This window comes from Geotrypetes seraphini, chromosome 3 (assembly GCF_902459505.1).
Source record: "Geotrypetes seraphini chromosome 3, aGeoSer1.1, whole genome shotgun sequence".
Classification (NCBI taxonomy): Eukaryota; Metazoa; Chordata; class Amphibia; order Gymnophiona; family Dermophiidae; genus Geotrypetes; species Geotrypetes seraphini.
The window spans coordinates 79,946,835-79,966,509 of record NC_047086.1 but is presented as its reverse complement, the minus strand read 5'-3'; the positions used below and the strand labels follow the sequence as shown (position 1 = coordinate 79,966,509).

At 41.6% G+C, this 19,675-nt stretch overlaps 1 protein-coding gene across 2 annotated transcripts in view; it reads left to right on the top strand.

Annotated features, from left to right (window-relative positions):
* Positions 1 to 19,675, top strand: part of PXDN (peroxidasin) — a 419,029-nt gene that overhangs the window by 14,394 nt on the left and 384,960 nt on the right. The gene's annotated exons all lie outside the window — the stretch shown is intronic.

Here is a 19,675-nt window from a genome sequence, read left to right as displayed (position 1 = left end):
TAGAAAAGATACAGAGAAGAACAAGGATAAAAAGGATGGGACAACTTCCCTATGAGGAAAAGCTAAAGTGGCTAGGGCTCTTTAGTTTGGAGAAGAAATGGCTCAGGGGTGATATGATAGAGGTCTATAAAATACTGAGTGGAGTGGAAAGGGTAGATGTGAATTGCTTGTTCACTCTTTCCAAAAATACTAGGACTAAGGGACATGCGATGAATCTACTAAGTAGTAGATTTAAAACAAGCTGAAGAAAATGTTTCTTCACACAACGTGTAATTAAACTGTGGAGTTTGTTGCTGGAGAATGTGGTGAAATCAGTTAGCTTAGCGGGGTTTAAAAAAAGTTTGGATAATTTCCTAAAAGAGAAGTCCATAGGCCATGATTGAGATGGCTTGGGAAAATCCACTGCTTATTCCTAGGATAAGCAGCATAAAATCTGTTTTACTACTTGGGACCTAGGTTGGCCACTGTTGGGAAACAAGATAATAGGCTTGATGGACCTTCGGTTTGTCCCAGTATGACAATTCTTATGTTCTTACAAAACTGTAGCATGGTTTTTAGTGCCTGGTAACAGCTTTGATGTTCTTAGGAATTCTATGAGTGTTGGAGCTGTTATTGCTGCGGCTGATGCTATAAATTGCACTATGGTTTTGTTAAAAAAAAAAAAAAAGGGGGGGGGAATAAATAGAAAATAGAATCTAATATTTCTTTCTTTCTGCCTTCACGCGTCCTCTCCTCCGTATCTCATTCCCTTCCCTAGCCAAAATCTCTCTTTGTCCCTCCATAACTCCAACTTTTCTTCCTCTCTCCTCCACCCCTATTGGCAACATCTCTCCCTTTCTCTCCCTCCTTTGTTATGATCTTGTTCTCTATTTTTCCTCAGGGTCTCCCCTCTGTCTTTACCTCCCATAGTCAGCATCTGCCTGATGTCATAGAAAAATGATGGCAGATAAAGACTAAATGGCCCATCCAGTCAGCCCCTTTGGTCCAGGCCTCTGTCTTTCTTCTGCTTACAAATCCCCCCCCCCAATGTCCAGCATTTGTTCTCCTTTCTTCCAGGTCTTTCTCTGCCTCTCTCTCTCTCCTTCCTTCCTCCCTCCCTCCCTCCTTGGTCCAGAATCTTTCCACCTCTCTGCAGTCTCTTTCTCTTTATACACCCCTAAGTTCAACATCTGCCCCCCTCTCTTCTGCCTCCCCTTTGTTTCAGGTTTCTCCCTCTCTCTTATCTTCCATCTGTTAACATTTGAAGTCCTCCCACCTTTGTTCTAGGTCTTTCTGTCTCACTCTCTTTGACAATGTAACATTAACTCTCACTATGTCTTTGTTACAAGCCCCAGAATTGGACTAAGGTCACTCTCATTTCATATAGGCTAGGCACCTTCCTTAGCAAGTAACAGAAGATGAGACCAAGAAAAAAAAATCTATAATGCTGTGAGCCATTCAACTCCACCCCCCCCCCCAAACAAAAAAAAGGCAAAAGATAGAAATATTCAATAAGGTATCCACAAGCACAGAAAATCCCAAATTATAGGATAACTGAAAATCAACTGGAGTTTATGGCACAACATCAAGAATTAAACTGAATGAATAGGTCTTCATATTCTCTGTTTCAAATGAGAAATTCAGATTGAAAAAATATCTTGTTATTGTTAAAGATATACTGAGTCATACTCATTCAGGGACCGGACTTCCCTCCCCCGGATCCTGCCATCTCTTCTTCTCTCCTCATCTAGCTACTAGCATGTCTCTCCCTTTCCTCGATCCAGCACCTTTCCCTCAAACCTTCCCTCCTCCATCAAACTCATACTTGAGGTTATTCAACACTAATCCTGCAACTTTCCTTCTCCGGCAGCCCTTCACTCAAGTCACAATTTCTCTCCTGCTGAGGCATCCTGCCTTGCCGAAAACATGAACTAGCGTCAAAGGAGGGCGGGTCGCCGGACAAGAAAAGCAGTGAGGCGTGTCTCGGGCGATCTCAAAGACGAGTTGGAAGTAGAGAAGTGTGCTGAAAAGGTTTGAGGAAATCCCGCAAAGTTGGAAGTAGTTGAAGTACCCCCTCCTCTTCCCTTCCATAATTCCCAGTACAGCCGCACTTAATCTCTGCTTGGGATAAAGCAGCAAGGCTCCCATTGACAAGTGCATAGGTCAGCAGCACTAAGGGTCACCTGATCGACTGATGCATGCCTGTAACAATCTCCACCTGCAGCCAGTGGTGGCTTCAACCTCCACCTGCTGCTCATGGCGGTCGCCAGCCACACCCACGTGCAAAAAGATAGCTAATGACTCTTGATGTCGCTGCATCAGTCCGGGCAGAGATACAATGCCGAGATGACAGCTCACCTAAATTAACCAGGCAATGTGCCCGGCTAAAACATGCTAGGAAGAACACTGCATTCTTTATCCAAACTAGATTACTGCAACTCACTATAAGGGAATCGCACAAAAAGAAATAAGAAGATTACAAAAAATTCAAAATACCGCAATAAAAATAATCACAAGAACAAGGAAATTTGACCATGTTACGTGCCTCTTAAAGAATGCATACTGGTTTCCCATAAACCATAGAATCACTTACAAAATAGTTTAAAATAGCTCCATTATTTTTGGAAAGAGTACTCATTCCTTATAACCCCTCAAGAACACTAAGGGGTCCTTTTACAAAGGTGCGGTAGCGGATTAACGCGTGGAATACCGCACGTTAAACTGCCTGCCGCGCTAGTACCTAACGCCTCCATTGACAAGGCGTTAGGATTTTAGGCTGCTGCGGGGGCTAGCGTGTGATGAAATATCCGACGTGCTAACCCCCGTAGCGTGCCTTGATAAAAGGAGCCCTAAGATCGGAGGACAAAAATTTCCTTTTAATTCCCTCTTTAAGGTTCATAAAAACAAGGCATAATACTTTTTTCTCAGTTACATTCCCTCAAACTTGGAATTTATTATCAGCACAGCTGAGGGAGGAAAAAATTCTAGAAAAATTCAAAGGGAAACTAAAAGGTTTTCTGTTTTTAAAGATGTCTTTGAATCATAATCCTTACGAGGCTTCTGCTCATAGATATGTCTAAACCTAATGTCTTTTTTCTTTTATGTTCTTTCCTATATTGGTTGTAGCTCCTCCCGCTTTCCTCTTGTTTTAAAAAGAGCATTCCTGTTGTCCATGTTCACGTCATTGTCTACCAAAACTCTTTGTCTCCCCCAATTTTATTGTACATCATTTTGAAATTCTGGAAAAGTGATATAATTAAATTTTTAAATAAACTTGAAACTTGCATGTAGCAGGAGTGGAAAATGTGCAGGCTGGCTTTCTCAGTCGGCAAACTCTCAACCCAGGGGAATGGTCACTGTTTCCCCTGGTGTTCACCTCCATAGTTCGGCAGTGGGGGCATCCACAGATGGATATGAAGGTCTCATCTGTAAACACAAAGGCAGATCACTTTTACAGCCGAAGATAAGAGCCCAGAAGCAAGGGGATATATGCATTATTCCAACCATGGTCAGAAAAAGGTCTCTTGTATATGTTTCCGCCATGGCTCATGCTATGGTGAGTCATCTGCAGGATTGCAAGTCATCCACAGTTGGTAGTCCTAGTGATGCTAGATTGGCCACATAGCCCATGGTATGTGGACCTTGTTCTCCTCCAGAGGGACAAAGGCCTCTGATTGCTGGTCCAAGTGGATCTTCTTATCCAGGGACCAGTATCTATTGAGAATCTGGAACACTTTGGGCTTATGGCATGACTATTGAGTGGGCAGCCCTGACAAACAAGGGTTACTCGGACGTAGTTCTTTGAACTCTGCTTAGAGCTAAGAAGGCATCAACCAGGGCCAGGAAGTCCTTTCACCACTTGTGTGCTGGGGATGATGTAGAGCAGGGGTAGGGAACTCCGGTTTTCGAGAGCCGTGTTCTAGTCAGGTTTTCAGGATTTCCCCAATGAATATGCATTGAAAGCAGTGCATGCAAATAGATCTCATGCATATTCATTGGGGAAATCCTGAAAACCCAACTGGAATACGGCTCTCGAGGACCGGAGTTCCTTACCCCTGATGTAGAGCCCTTACAAGCTCTAATTTTGGTAGTCCTGGACTCTTTTTGCAAGATGGATTTCAGAAGGGTCTGTTGGTCAGGTTGCTGAAGGTGCAGATAGCAGTCATCCCCTGTTTCCAAGCTCGGGGGTAAAGAGGCTCCTTGGCTTCTCACACAGATGTTTCCCTGTTCATTAAAGGGGTTCTTTGGTTGCGCCCTGCTGTGCGTTTTCCTTTCCCTTCTTGGAATCTTAACACTGCTACAAGGCCTCAGTAGAGCTCCTTATGAGCCCTTATGGAGGCTTCCTTTCTGCATCTTAGTCAAGATAGTGTTTATGGTGGCAATTACATCGAGATGAGTTTCCGAGTTATGGAAGCAGGGCTCTCCTTGTGCACGGTTCCGTTCTTTTTACTGAAAGTAGTCTTAGCTTTCCACATCATTCAAGAAGTCCGTTTGCCCGCTTTTCACCCTAAGGCAGGGGTAGGCAATTCCGGTCCTCGAGAACCTCAGCCAGGTCAGGTTTTCTGAATATCAACAATGAATATGTATGAGATAGATTTTCATGCACTGCCTCCTTGAGATGCAAATCTATCTCATGCATATTTATTGTGGATTTCCTGAAAACCTGACCTGGCTGTGGCTCTCGAGGACCGGAATTGCCTACCCTTGCCCTTAGGGGTCTAAGAAATAGGATAATGCATTGCATTTGTTGGATATTAAGTGCTCCTCTGGTACCTCAAAGTTACCAATGAGTTTTGCATATTTGATCACCTTCTTTTGTTCTGACCAGTCATGCCAAGAAAAGGAGGCTATGATATCAAATTGTGCAACTGACCTCCATTATATGACAAAATTCATGGAGAGTGATCAAAATGATGTTATAAAATTACTCAGAGATATGGAACTCTGTAAGGAAGGCTTGAAAACCTCCCTTGGGTGAAGAGTTCACCTTCCAGTCATAGTTGTTTTATAAAAAACCTTGATCACTGCTCCACAGAATATTCAGGACCACTAGATATATTGCATTGGAAAGAAAGATTAGGTTCATATCTCAATAATCTTCTTTCTTGTAGGTGTCTAGTGGTCCTGAAGCCTTACCCTGTCAGTGGGCTTTGCCTGCCTTCTTTTTTAAGATCAGTTTGAATTTAGAAAGCTCTCTCTCAGATGAACTGAGAGGATAAAAAAAAAGAGAAAACACTCCAAGAATGTAAAGTCTGGTTTAAGTCTCTGCTTGATAGAAGGACATGTGAGCAGCTATGAGCTCTATGTAAGATTAGTGCTGGTTGCACAAAGTTTTTATATCTGTTTTGATCAGTTACTTGAATGTTATAATGCTAATTGATATGTTACAGAGCAGAACATAACTATAGTGTTGGGAATGTTTCCTTCCTTCCGATAATGTCATTACTGTGCTACTTGATTGCTTTTGTACAAACTGAGGAGGCAGGAGCAGCTCCCTGTGACGGAGGCAGAGTTCAAAAGATGATTGACATCATTCTGCAAGCAATTTACAGGTTCAGATGCAAAAACCTGCTGTTGAGGACCACTGTGCTCATTTTAAGCTGTTTGTTTGAATTTCTTGATTTCCACATCTGTTTTCTTGAACAGTTGCATCCAAATGTCTCTGCCATTTTACATGATCCTAATCTAGTGCCAGTTTAAGCATTCTGTCCACTGTAACACGTCTGCAGCCTCCACTCTTCTTTGGCTGCTGCCAATATCTAGGGTTATTAATAGGCCCAAATGGCTATGCCTGAGCCAGTGAAACGAAGTGTCTTCTATGTATGCTCTGACAGCAGTCTGATTTCTGTATAACAGCTGAACCTTCATTTGGAGAGTTTAATTCAGTCAAGATTATATAAATCAGGGGTCAAGAATCCTAGGCTGTACTGTGGTTCCTAGAAACATTTGTCTTAAGGCACCAACCTGGTTCTAGTTTTACTCTGTGACAGTAAAATACCCCTACTTTTTGTGCAATTGAAATATGGAAGGTAGCAGGTGTGCTTCAGTAGCAGCCAAAGTAGCAGAATTTACAGAGCCTATACACTAGCCTTATCTTATTGCATCAATAAGCTCTTTATCTCACAAGAAAAGACTAGAGTGGACAGAGCCCATCATCACGAGAATGAACAGTGCATAGGGGATGTAGGAAGTACTTAGGAGGTTAAGGTCTAAAGGTTCAAGGATGCCATGAGTGGGGGTATGAGAGTGTGGAAAACTGAACACAGTACTCACCTGGAGTACTGTGTTCAGTTTTGGAGGCCACATTATCAAAAGGATGTGAAAAGAATGGAGTCGATTCAGCGAATGGCCACTAGAATGGTCTCAGGACTCAAAGATCTCCCATACGAAGAACGTCTAAACAGGCTACGCTTATATTCTCTTGAAGAGCGCAGAGAAAGGGGAGACATGATAGAAACATTCAAATACATCACGGGCCGCATTGAAGTGGAAGAAGAAATCTTATCTTACGGGTCCCACGGCGACAAGAGGGCACCCGCTAAAACTCAGAGGGGGAAGATTTCATGGGGACACCAGGAAATACTTCTTCACCGAAAGGGTAATTGATAAATGGAATGGTCTTTCACGCCAGGTAGTTGAGGCCAGTACAACGCTCGACTTCAAGGGACGATGGGACCGTCAGGTGGGGTCGCTCCAGAGAAATGCTTAAAAGATGGTTTCTCGAGGAGGGAGGGTTCTTGAGTGGGCAGACTTGATGGACCGTCGGCCCGTTTCTGCCGTCATACTCTATGTTTCTATGAAAGAATCTATATACTACAGCTGATCAGGTGTGCAATGCAATAGACAATGTCAAATTAGTTAGGTGTCAAACACAGATGCTTTAAAATCATGGGTAGCGATCTTAAAAAGGAATTTTGCAGGGCTGTGGAATCGGTACATAAAACCTTCGACTCCAACTCCCTTATTTATATTATCTCCACTTTGACTCCTCCTTTCTTTATATATCTATAGAGGTGTTGTACTACATGCAAGGTATTGCTTCTTGAGATTTTGGTTTGTTTTTCATTTTTGGTCAGCTATTATGGATTTGACATTTGTGTTTTGTGTGTATGACTGAGCTATTCTGTTAGCATGATTTTGTAGGAATTTGGCTTATTCAGTTGTCATGTGGAGGGGACATTTGTGAGGGAGAAGGTGAGGGGAGACAGGGTTTTTGTTGATCCTTGTTCTGTATTTGTAATTTATAAAATGACAGTAGTACTAAATATTTCTTTTTATACTTTAATGAAATTATTTCAATATAAAATCATAACTATTTGAAGCTTGTGCAAATGGGAACAGACAGAATCGCAGGGGATGGGGACAAATTTTGTCCCTGTGTCATTCTCTAGGTACCATGTTCACTAATATAAATATCATAAAATATACAGTATAACATTTTGTAATCATCAAATAACTTGATATAAAATATATATTCCTAAAAGTAAAACATATCCTGAAAAAAGGGTTAATTATCTGTGAAATAAGAAATTTAAGCATTATAATATTTGCATGGCATGCAATTTAACTCCATATCAGTGGACTCAGTTTAGCATGTTTTCACAGACTCTGACTCCAGTAACCCAAAAATTGCTTCCAACTCCACATTCCTGGTATTTTGTAGTACATGCATTATAAGGAGATGTATGTGTGTTTCATTTTACAACATAGGAAAATCATTAATTTGTACAACAATTAAAATAATGGTAGGGTGAATAAAAACATTGAAGACATGATCAGCAGTAGGTGAATACCCAAAGAAAAGTTCCCACACAGACATGAGCATCTTGTAGCAAATTTTCAACAGTTTGTGCAATCTATCCATACTCATAAGTGATAGTATGATTCACATCTGTGGAGGTTGCCTTAAGCTGCTCAATTTATAGGCATGGAGTATTGTAAAGTTGAGCACCTTATGAAATATCTTGTTCCTCATGTCAAGATGGAGTGGATGCACAGCATATGAAATAGTCTGGAATGTCCATAAAGTCATTAGTTACCAGAGGCAATCAAATAGGCGTTCCATATGAGGCTCACAAAATCCAGAGTGAAGCCTTGTACTGGGGGGTCTCGATGACCCTGTAAGGAAACCCTGTTGATCTTCCTGGACTCCACAGCCCCCGCACATCTGCGCTTGGCCAGTGTACCTTTTGGAGGGCTCTGGAAAGGGTCTCTTCCCCTGGTAACAAACCTCCTGCAGATCTCCAGCCCTGGAGGACTCAGAGGAAGCTGAGCCCAAGGCTTAGGCAGATACTCCATATACTTCATTGTGCCAAAGAGAAGCTCAGATGACTAGAGGCCAAATTTGGACTTCAAGTCAGTCAGTGTGGCCCTGAAAGTGCTGCACTTCTGCATAGAAACCGTTTAGTTGGTTATTGTGGCGGTGGTGCCGGGGGAATTTCTTGCCTCCCTTGATTTGATGGGAGGCCTGTCTCCACATTCCTATTTTCCTGGCCCATAGGAGGCACTTGCAGTTTCATGTGCTGAAGCAGCACTTCAGTTCTCAGTACTCCCCTTCGGCCTAGCAGTGGCACCTCACACCTTTACCAAGGTGATGGTGGTGGTGGTAACAGCATACCTCCACAAGGCATATTTGAACTACTGGCTCATCAGAGCTCTGTCCAAGGAGGAAGGCAAACTGGTGGTTTCAAGAGTGGTGCAACTTCTCCAGGACTTGGGATGGATTATCAGTTTTTAAGAAGTCAGCTGAAGCTGACCCAGTTCCTGGAGTACCTGGGAGTTTTGTTCAATACAATCTTGGGCCAGGTTTTTCATCCAGAGCCATGCAGACTGAACCACCAGAAGAAGATTTTGAATTTTCTCCAGAGACCAACTTCCACGGTGTGGCACTACCTGCAGGTCCTGGGGTTGATGGTTGCAGCCATAGAAGTGGTCCCTTTGAAGAGAGCACACTTAAGACATCTCCAAGACTACTTTCTTTCTTGCTGGTCTCCTCAGATGGACTTGCTTCAGCAACTGATTCCATGGTTACTGGTATCGAATAGCAGTCTGTAGTGGTGGCTGCAGGCGGCTGCCCTCTCCTCTTCACATTTCCTCCTGGAAAATACTAATGACCAATGCCAGTATTTACAATTGGGAGGTGGGGGTGTAATTGCAATGGACACCAAGTTCAGGGTCATTGGACACTGATTCAGCAGAAGTGGATCATAAATTGCCTGGAACTCAGAGCCATTCGACTAGCACTTCAGGTACTGGAGAAGTCTCTGGAAGGCAAGGCAGTTGGAGTCTTCTTGGACAATGCAACAGCGATGATCTATGCCAGCAGGCAAGGAGGCAGCGGAAGTGCTCCATTGAACCTAGGAGCTCAACTTCTCTTTCGGTGGGCAGAAGTTTATTTGCAGACTATCTTGTCTGTGCATGTAGTAGGAGTGGAAAAGGTGCAGGCTGACTTTTTTTGCAGTTGGCAGTCTCTGCCCCCCCCCCCCCCGACATTCTAATGCCATTGTTCGACAGTGGGGACCTCCACAGATGGATCTGAGGGTCTCTGTAGCGAATACTCACTTTTATAGTCGAAGATACGAACTCAGAAGCAAAGGGTTGGATTTGTTAGTTCAACCATAGCCAGAGAAAGAGCTCTTATGCAGGTTTCACCTGTCAATGATATGATCAAGACAGTGTACTAGGGCACAGTTCTTCAACCGCCGGTCCGCAGAAAATTCCTGCCAGTCCGCACAGGACCGGCGAGATCAACTTCTTCAATTTCCTGCCGGTCCGCGCAGGACTGGCAAGATCGAGGAGTTGTCCTTCGCGCAGGGCCGGAGAGATAATAGGGAGCCTCACACTGTGCTTTCTCCCCTCTCAGCGGCTCTCCTTACAAACGCAACGATTAAAGAAGGAAGCCTTGGAGCTTTTGCTGAGTCGGGCCACCTCTGATGATGCAACTTCCGCTTTCCTCAGAGGCGGTGCGACCCAACAAAGGACCCGAGGCTGCCTTACTGAATCGCAGCGCTGGCAAGTAAGGAGAGTTGCTGGGAGGGGAGAAAGCTTCTGGGCATGGTGGAAAAAAAAAGGGACAGCTGCTACTGGACCTGGATAGAGAGAAGGAGAGATGCTGCTGGGAGGGGGGAGGGAAAGGAGTCTGGGAAGCTGCTGGATAAGGGGGAAAAAGGGACAGCTGCTACTGGACCTGGAGAGGGAGAAGGAGAGATGCTGCTGGGAGGGGAGGAGGGAAAGGAAAGGGAAGAGAGTTACTGCTGGACAGGGGGAGGAGGGAAGGGAGAAGAAAAAAGGAAGGAAACAGCTTGCAGGGAGATTTGAGGAGGAGAAGGGGAGAGACAGGAATGAGATGGGAAGGAGGGTCAGCAGAGAAATTGAGAGAGACAAAGATGGTAGATCTGGTGTAGGAGAGATAAAAATGAAGAGAGCAGTGAAGCTGGAGTGAATTGTGTAAAAAGGAGAGAGAGGCATAGGCTGGATGGAAAGGGGAGAGGGGCATAGAAAGAAGACAAATACCATATGGAAGGGGGAGAGGTCAGACAGTAGATGGAAGGGCCAGATGCTGGATTGAAGAGACAGAGAGGGCAGACGCTGGAAGGAAGAGAGTGAAAAGAAGATGAAAGCAGAAACCAGAGACAACAAAAGGTAGAAACAAATAATTTTATTTCTATTTTGTGATTAGAATATATCAGATTTGAAATATATATCCTGCTAGAGACATAACTGGGGACTGCAGTATTCTGTTAGCATGATATTTCTATGAACTTGGCTTGTTCAGTTTTCTTGATAGTAGAGGGGATATATGTGAAGGGGAGGGGAGACAGGGGTTTTGTTGGTCCGTGCTCTGTATATTTGTATTTATAAAATCACAATTGTTCAGAATATTGTTTCTTTTTATACTTTAATAAAAATACTTTCAATATAAAATCATAATTGCGGCTTGTGCAGATGGGATCAGATGGTTTGCAGGGACCGAGCTCGCAGAGATGGGGCGTAAAAGGGGTTTTTAAATTTTAGTCCTAGTAGTTTGCCGGTCCACAAAATAATTCTTTTATTTCTGCCGATCCACGGGTGTAAAAAGGTTGAAGAACACTGTACTAGGGGGTGAATATGTCAGCAAGATGAGCCTCCGAGTTGAAAGCTCTATCTTGCAGGGAGCTGTTCCTTAAGATTACAGAAGCAGGGCTCTCCTTGCACACAGTTCTGTCCTTTTTACCTAAAGTTGTCTCGGCCTTCCGCATTAATCTGAAAGTTCGTTTGCCTGCTTTCCATCCTACAGGGTTGAAGAAAAAGTACAGGGCATTGCATTTGCTGAATGTCAAGCTCTCCTCTGGTACCTCAAAGTTACCAATGAGTTTTGCATATCAAATCACCTTTTTGTTCTGATCAGTCATGCAAAGAACAGGAGGCCAGTGTCTAAAGCCTTGATTTCCAGATGGATTAAAATGGCCATTTCCTCCACATACGTAGGCTGCAGTAAGCAGCCGCTGATTGCATTGAAAGCACACTCCACCAGAGGAGTTGCTATCTCCTGGGTGGAGATTCGGTTGGTTTCACCCGAGGAAATCTGTAGAGCAGCTACTTGGTCTACCCCTCATGCCTTTACCAGGTTCTATAGGGTGGACATGGCAGCCAGGAGAGACGCTGTTTTCAGATCCTCCATTCTGGAGGCAGGTTCAGTGGGCCCACCCTAAACTCTAGGGACTGCTTTGGTTCGTTCCTAAGGTTTAGGACCACTAGAATCATTGCACTAGAAAGAAGGATAGGTTCTTACCTCAATTAATCATCTTTCTTTTAGATATCTAGTGGTCCTGAAGCATCAACCTGTATGTGGGCTTCACATGCTTTCTACCTTTGAATCAGTCTGGAGTTGGACAGATCTCTGTCTTCAGGTGAGCTGAGGGAAAAAGGGATTACTCTCGAGAGTGTATAGTCTTCTTCAAGTCCCTGCTGGAGAGCAGGACATGTGAGTAGCTACGAACTTTTTATAAGATTAGTGCTGGTTGCACACATTTTTCTATCTATTTTATAGCAGCTGCTTTAATGTTTATTGATAGTATTTGTTAGCGAGCAGAACAGAATTGTAGCGTCAGGGATTTTTCTCCATCTCCCGCCTTCCAGTTGTGTTTTTCTGGTTATCTTGTATGAACTGAGGGGGAAGGAGCAATTCCCTGGGAAGGGGATGGAGTTGAAAAGATTATTTGACAGTTTTCTGCAAGCAATTTGCAGGTTCAGATGCAAAATCCTATGGTTCAGTACCACTTGACACATCTACAAGAAAAAATATTATCGAGGTAGGAACCTAATCTTTCTTAAATAGAAAACTATTATTTAGATATATTTTTCCTCAGAAAAGCATTTTATTAAACAAAAAAAAACACATTGATTTTTATCCACTCTGCTTAATATCCTCCAGCACTCTATGGAAGGTGGTGGCTGTAGTCAGAAGGATATTAGGCTGCATAGAGAGGCATATCCAGTAAAAGGTGTTAATGCCCCTATTCAGATCATTGATGAGGCCCCATTTGAAGTATTATGTTCATTTTGGACGCTGTTTCTTGCTAAAGGCATTAAAAGACTTGAGATGGCTCAGAGGAAGACAATAAAAAATGATATTTGCACTTGTGCTGAAAAGTATTTGAGAAGAGACTTGAAAACATGTATACTTTAGAGCAGTGGTCTCAAACTCAGATCCTTTGGAGGGCCACATTTTGGATTTGTAGGTACTTGGAGGGACTCAGAAAAAATAGTTAATGTCTTATTAAAGAAATGACAATTTTGCATGAGGTAAAACTCTTTAGTTTATAAATCTTTCCTTTTGGCTAAGTCTTAATAATAATATTGTAATTTATAGCTAAAGAGACATATGATCAAGAAACTGTTTTCTGTTACTTTTGTGATTATGATAAACATACCAAGGGCCTCAAAATAGTACCTGGTGGGATGCATGTGGCCCCCGGACCACAGGTTTGAGACCACTGGTCTACACTGTGGGAACAATGCTGCAACTGGGTGCCCCATTTTGGCAGTCCAATACTGTGCAGGAAGTACCTTTTCTGTAACAACATCTGGGCACCCAAATCCTGTAACAGGATACTATTGTATAACTACAATGATGTGCCTAAAGTTTGATGCACCCATTTAATCTAGGTCAATGGCTGAAGTAAATGAGCTTCTTGGCATTTAGAGTGTGCTAAATCCATTAGCACACCTTAGTAAAAGGACCCCCTAAAGCACATACATGCTTTTTTATAGAATAGCAAAGCACATGTAATGGTCACATTAGCGTACGGCCAAAAATTAAATATATGGAGAAAAGGATTTTTTGAAGGCAGCATTGAAAATTGCCTTAATGCATGGGAAAGACCAGTGTAAGGGTTCTCTCAGATCAATTCTTACTGCAGCTTAGTAGAAGAGCCCCTAAACCCTTACATTTTAATAGATTTTCACAATCTATTTAGTTTTAGTATGAATCACCATTCTTTATAATGTTTTTTGTTGAATTGAGTGACTCAGTTATAAAACTTTTATATGGAGACAACTGGACCTGGATTAAAAATTTCTACTATATTTCTATCTTTCCGAAAGGTGCTTGAAAAATCAGAAACCAGTTTTAAAGACATTGTGGTTTTTGTTATTTTAAAGCTTGCATCAGCTGGTCATATGGTATTTCCATACAATTACACTATGAGACTATCAGGATTTGTATAACTAAGACAAAAGGAATCGGGTTTTAGCTAAACCCCATAGTTTGTTCAGGGAGAGTTCAGCAAAGGTAAAGGACCAGAAATGTATAATAAGAACATGCGAGTAGGATTAACAGATTGCATTAGGTCACCAGGTTCAAATTGAGTCAGCCCAAGTTATGTCTCATTTGCAAGCATAGACTTGCATTTACAAAGAAAAGCAGAATTAAAGTATGTATATTTAAATTGATAGAGCCAGGACTGTCTCATACTGTCTCTACAGTAACTTAAGTCAATTAATTTTCTTGTATTAATATAAGAACCTAAGAGCTGCCATACTGTGACAGACCACATGTCCATTAAGCCCAGTATCCTGTTTCCATCAGTGGCCAGTGGTGACTTGCAATTTCTTAAGTGGAAGACTTTGTTTTTAATTACTACAACGTCTACTCGACGGATAGGTGAGATCCAAGCTTTGGTCTATTATTCACCTTTCACACAGCTACTTCATGATAAGGTATTACTCCAAACTCATCTACATTTTCTTCCGAAGATAGTTTCACCGTTTCATATTAAAAACAATCATTTTGTCAACTTTTTACCTGTCTCCCCATTGTTTCTTCAAGGAGTCTCAATTGCATACTTTAGACTGTAGACGAGCTCTTATGTTTTACTTAGCAAGAACAAAACTAAATTTTTCCTTTAACCGTTAAAGGAAAGATTTATAAACTATAAAGAGTTTTACCTCATGCAAAATTGTCATTTCTTTAATAAGACATTAACTATTTTTTCTACGGCCCTCACAGTTAAAGTTTAGCATCTTTTCTTTCTCAAAACTGACACATTTCAATCATTATATTGAAATAAAATCATTTTCCCTACCTTTCTTGTCTGGTGACTTTATTTTTCTGTGCTTTTAACTATGTTTCAGGGCCTTCTTGTCCATTGACTGTTTTTCTCTCTGTCTTCACTTTCTGCCTTACATTCATCTTTGTTAAGACTGAAAACAGGGACTTATGTATAAATGCTAGTCAGTAAAATGGCTATAATGATAAATAGAAGACTGACTATAGTGGGATAATTGCCAGTGAAGAGAAAGCGACAGTTGGAATCTTTACATTCAGTGAACGATTATCTCGTGGAATAGCAGTATGATTGCACAAAGGGTTTGAAATGTGGTTTTGGGTCTTCTGAAGCAGAACTCGAAACGGGGCCGCGTTGGGACCCCTGAGAGCCTTATGAATATTTTTCAGATAAGTGCATTGCATCATTTTTTCCATTGAGAGAGATTTTTTGTATTAGAAATTTTGAATATTACATGTTGAGCTTGCAAACATAATTTAACCTTTTACCAGTGGTTTGAAAGTGACGTTCCAATGCAATGACTGGACGGTAAACTCTTTTCTCAAGAGGAGGTTTTCACCCCCTCTTCAGAGTTTCAATTCTCTGAACATTTTTTCAAAGCAACTGTCGCTTTCTCTTCACTGGCAATTATCCCACTATAGTCAGTCTTCTATTTATCATTACATTCATCTTTGGCATTAACTTAACATTCAATTTTTTCCATTTTTTTGCTTTCTTCTCAAAATCTACTTTTCCATGTCTTCCCTTCTTATCTCTCTCCTTCCCTCCCTATTTCCATGGTCTGACATCTCTTTCCTTCCTTTCTCTCCCTCCCTCCTTCTTTCCCCTGGTCTGGTATCTCCTTTCCTGCTTTCCTTTCCCTCCCTCCCATGGACTTGGCATCTCTCATTCCTCTCCTCTCCTTTGTCGTCCTTCTCCCTTCTTCCCTCTCTATTCCCAATTAGAAACATAGAAACATAGAAAAAGACGGCAGAAAAGGGCTATAGCCCACCAAGTCTGCCCACTCCAAATACCCGTCCTCTGATTTCACTCCCCCAGGAATCCCCTGTGAATATCCCACCTTCTCTTAAAGTCCGACACGCTGTTGGCCTCAATCACCTGCAGTGGGAGTTTGTTCCAATGATCCACCACTCTTTCAGTGAAGAAGTATTTTCTGGAGTCGCTATGGAACTTCCCTCCCCTGATTTATAGCAGATGCCCCCTGGTGGTCGAGGGTCCCATGAGGTAGAAGATATCTTCTTCCAACTCGATACGGCCCGTGATGTACTTAAACGTTTCAATCATATCACCCCTCTCTCTTCGTTCCTCAAGTGAGTACAGCCTCAGTTTATTCAGTCTTTCTGCATACGTGAGATCCTTGAGCCCCCAGACCATCTTTGTGGCCATTCGCTGAACCGACTCGATTCTCTGAACATCCTTCCGGTAGTGAGGTCTCCAGAATTGAACGCAGTACTCCAAGTGAGGCCTCACCATGGTCCTGTACAGCGGCATCATAACTTCAGGTCTCCTGCTGACAAAACCTCTACGAATACAACTCATCATTTGCCTTGCCTTGGAGGCAGCAGCATTTCTCTTCCCCCTTCCCTCCCCCCTTCTCTGTGCAAAAACATTTCCCTACACCCCGGCAGCAGCATTTCTCTTCCCTCTTCCTTGTGCAGCAGCGGCAGCAGCATTTCTCGTCCTCATTTCTGGCTGGCTCCCTTGCCAAAGTCATTTTTCAGTTCAAAGCTGAGGGCGGCGGCAGCGGCTCCTCACGCGATCCGTGCCTGCATCAGAAGCCTTTTCTCTGACATATGCGCAGATCATGCGAGGAGCCACGACGGCTTTGAACTGAAGAATGACTTAAGCAAGGGAGCCGGTCAGACCGCGGGCCACAAAATAGTACCTGGGGAGCCGCGAGTTTGAGACCGCTGCCTTAGAGGAAATGAGAGATGGGGGATATGATAAAAGGTATTATTATGCAAACTAATCTTTTTCAGGAATGGGAAAGCGGTGGAACTAGAGATAACATAACATCATGCTTATTAACCGCGTAACTATAAGTTCAACATGGTTTACAAAAGACTATAAACAAAGAACAATATCATTAAGAACAGAATAAATTATTTAACCAAGTATTTTGAGAAAAGATAAGTTTTCAACTCAATTCTAAAATGTTTATAGGAATAAGCAGTAAGCAACAACGATCGGAATTCTTTATCATGGGAAGCTACTTGAAATGCCAAAGTATGGTCCAGAAATTTATTGCTTTTACAGCCTTGTACAGAGGGAAAATTAAACAAGGCGTGAGTTTTTCAACTAAGTTTGTAAGATGCTATAGAAAATCTATTAACCAGATAGAGCAGAGCAGTACCATATAAAACCTTATAACCTCCATATAAACCTTATAAGTCTCCATCGGCAACTAATTTAACCTGCAATAAAATAGCGTAACATGGTCATACTTCTTCAGGCCATAAATCAGTCTAACCGCCGTATTCTGAATCAGTAGTAATCTGGCCATATCTTTCTTAGTGATTGTCAGATAAACAATGTTACAGTAGTCAAGAAGACTCAGTAACAAAGATTGAACCAAAAGTCTAAAAGCAGAATGCTCAAAATATGGTTTGATAGTTCACAATTTCCATAAAGTATAATAACCTTTATGTACCACCGTATCTATCTGTCCAGAACAACTCCTAATATTTTAATTGTTGGATGAATTGCATACAGTGTTGAATTTATACTAATAGAGGACTCAAGAGAGATTTTGAAAGGTGACGCAACAAAGAACTTTGTCTTATCAGAATTGAGTTTAAGTTTGAATTCCTGCATCCAGGAGTTCATAAATTTCAGTATAGACTCAATTTTATTGGTTATTTGGGATAGGGCTGTATTACAAGATATAACAATTGTAATATTATCAGCGTAACTGAACCGTTCTATACCCAAATTTCTCAAGTAAAAGCCTAATGAGGAGAGATAGACATTGAATAATGTGGGTGAAAGTGGGGAGCCCTGAGGGACTCCGCATGGATTTTTCCAAATAGGAGAGAACTGGTTGTTAAACCTGATCTGGTAAAGTCTAGATTCCAGGAAACCTTTAAATCACAAAAAAACATTGCCTTGTAAACCTAAAACATCCAGGCAGGCCAGCAATTTGGTGTGGTCTACTAAGTCGAAAGCACTACTCAGATCAAATTGGAGTACCAGTGCACTGCTACCTTTACTCAATAAACTGTTTAGATCATGGGTCTCCAAAGTCCCTCCTTGAGGGACGAATCCAGTCAGGTTTTCGGGATTTCCCCAATGAATATGCATGAGATCTATGTGCATGTACTGCTTTCAATGCATATTCATTGGGGAAATCCCGAAAACCTGACTGGAGGAGGGACTTTGGAGACCCCTGGTTTAGATGGTCTAAGTGTAGCTAATACTGTTTCAGTACTGAAATGAGATCTAAAACCCAGTTGTGAATCATGGAGTAGAGAGTGTTGCTCAAGATATTTTGTCAACCGGATTTGGACCAAACCCTCCATGATTTTTACAAAAAAGGGGATTGATGCAATAGGTCTATAATTGAATGGTAATGAAATAGATTCTTTGATGTTATTAATTATTGGAGTGATAATTATATTACCTTCCTCTTGCATTTAAAGAGTCAGTTAACCACTCAATTTCAATTGGAAGGTTGAAGGAGTAACAACCATCAGATCTGGAGAGCAGGGATCTAGGAAATAGTATGATTGAGCATATTTGTAAAATAATTTAGAAAAATCATTCCATTCTGGATTTTCAAATAAACATGGTGGACAGGAATAATTCAGATTTAATACCTTGGAACTGAAGAAATTCACTAAATCATTTGAGGATGGAAGAGGCAACCATGAAGATTGGGTCTTTTTGGTCACATTGAACACATTATTTACTAGTTGAAATAATTTTTTAACATTAGCACTGGTAATCCCTAATTTAGCTGTATAATAAGTTTTTCGTTTATCCCTTAGTAGTTGTTTATAATTTCTGACTTCATGCCTGAGATCATGAGTTGAAGTTGCAGCGTGGGAGACATAGTAATGTGAGGAAATCCTTTTTCACTGAGTGTGGTGGATGTCTGGAATGCCTTCCCGGGAGAGGTTGTGAAGACAAACACAGTGATGGAATTCAAGAATGCATGGGATAAAAAACAGGAACTCTAAAATAGAAAAAGAGTGGAATCAAGTTAAAGCAAAGCTTAGTTACCTTATAGCTAGAGTGAGCCTTGATTACAATGTCAGAGGTTGGGAAAAGACCAATGCCAGGCAGACTTCTAGGTCTGTGTCCCATAAATGGCAAAGACAGATCAATTGCAACTCCAGTAGTTGGTAAGAAGGACCAGTTTTGGGAAGACCTCTGCAGTCTTTTACCCTAAAATTGTCAGAGAGAAATATTTTATAGTACCCGGTATATACTGCTTTTTATACTGCTGTAACTGACAGAGCAGAATGGTGTACAGTCTATTAAAAAGATAGAAAAGGAACTCCAGTATAAACAGGACAGTAAGTATACTAGTACTGCCTGATTCAGGAAAAAAAAATTTGATTCAATTCTGCCTAGTGAATTGATTTTTTGATTCGATTTTCCTGCCCAATTGAGTGTTTTTTTCAAACATCCTGGTGAGTTTATTTTATAGCCTCTTCACCCCCCTTTGCCTTCTCCTAACCACACTGGCGCTGTGGTGTAAACAAAATAAACAAACAAAAAAGACTTTTCCTCTCTCTATTAAATCCTAGCTCACATTTGCGGTCTATCACCAGCTCTGGCAGGATACACGTTTCAAATCACAAAATGGAAAATAAAATTAGTTTTTCTACCTTTTGTTGTCTGGTCATTATTCAGATCTTGTTGGTCCAAGGCTCTGGTTGTCTTCTGATAACTTGCTTGCCAAGATCTCCTTCATTCTTCTTTCTCCGTGCTAACCATCCATCCATCTGCCATATCTGTCCTCCCCTTCCGTTTCCCTTTCCTCCCCCCGGAGGTCTTTATTTTTTTTTCGTCTCCATCCACAGATCCACCTTTTCTTAACTACCCTTTCATCAAGCATTGTGCCTTATATTATTGCACATTTCCTAATACTTATATATCAAAGTGCTTACTTATTTCATCAACCTCATATATATATATTTCTTTTA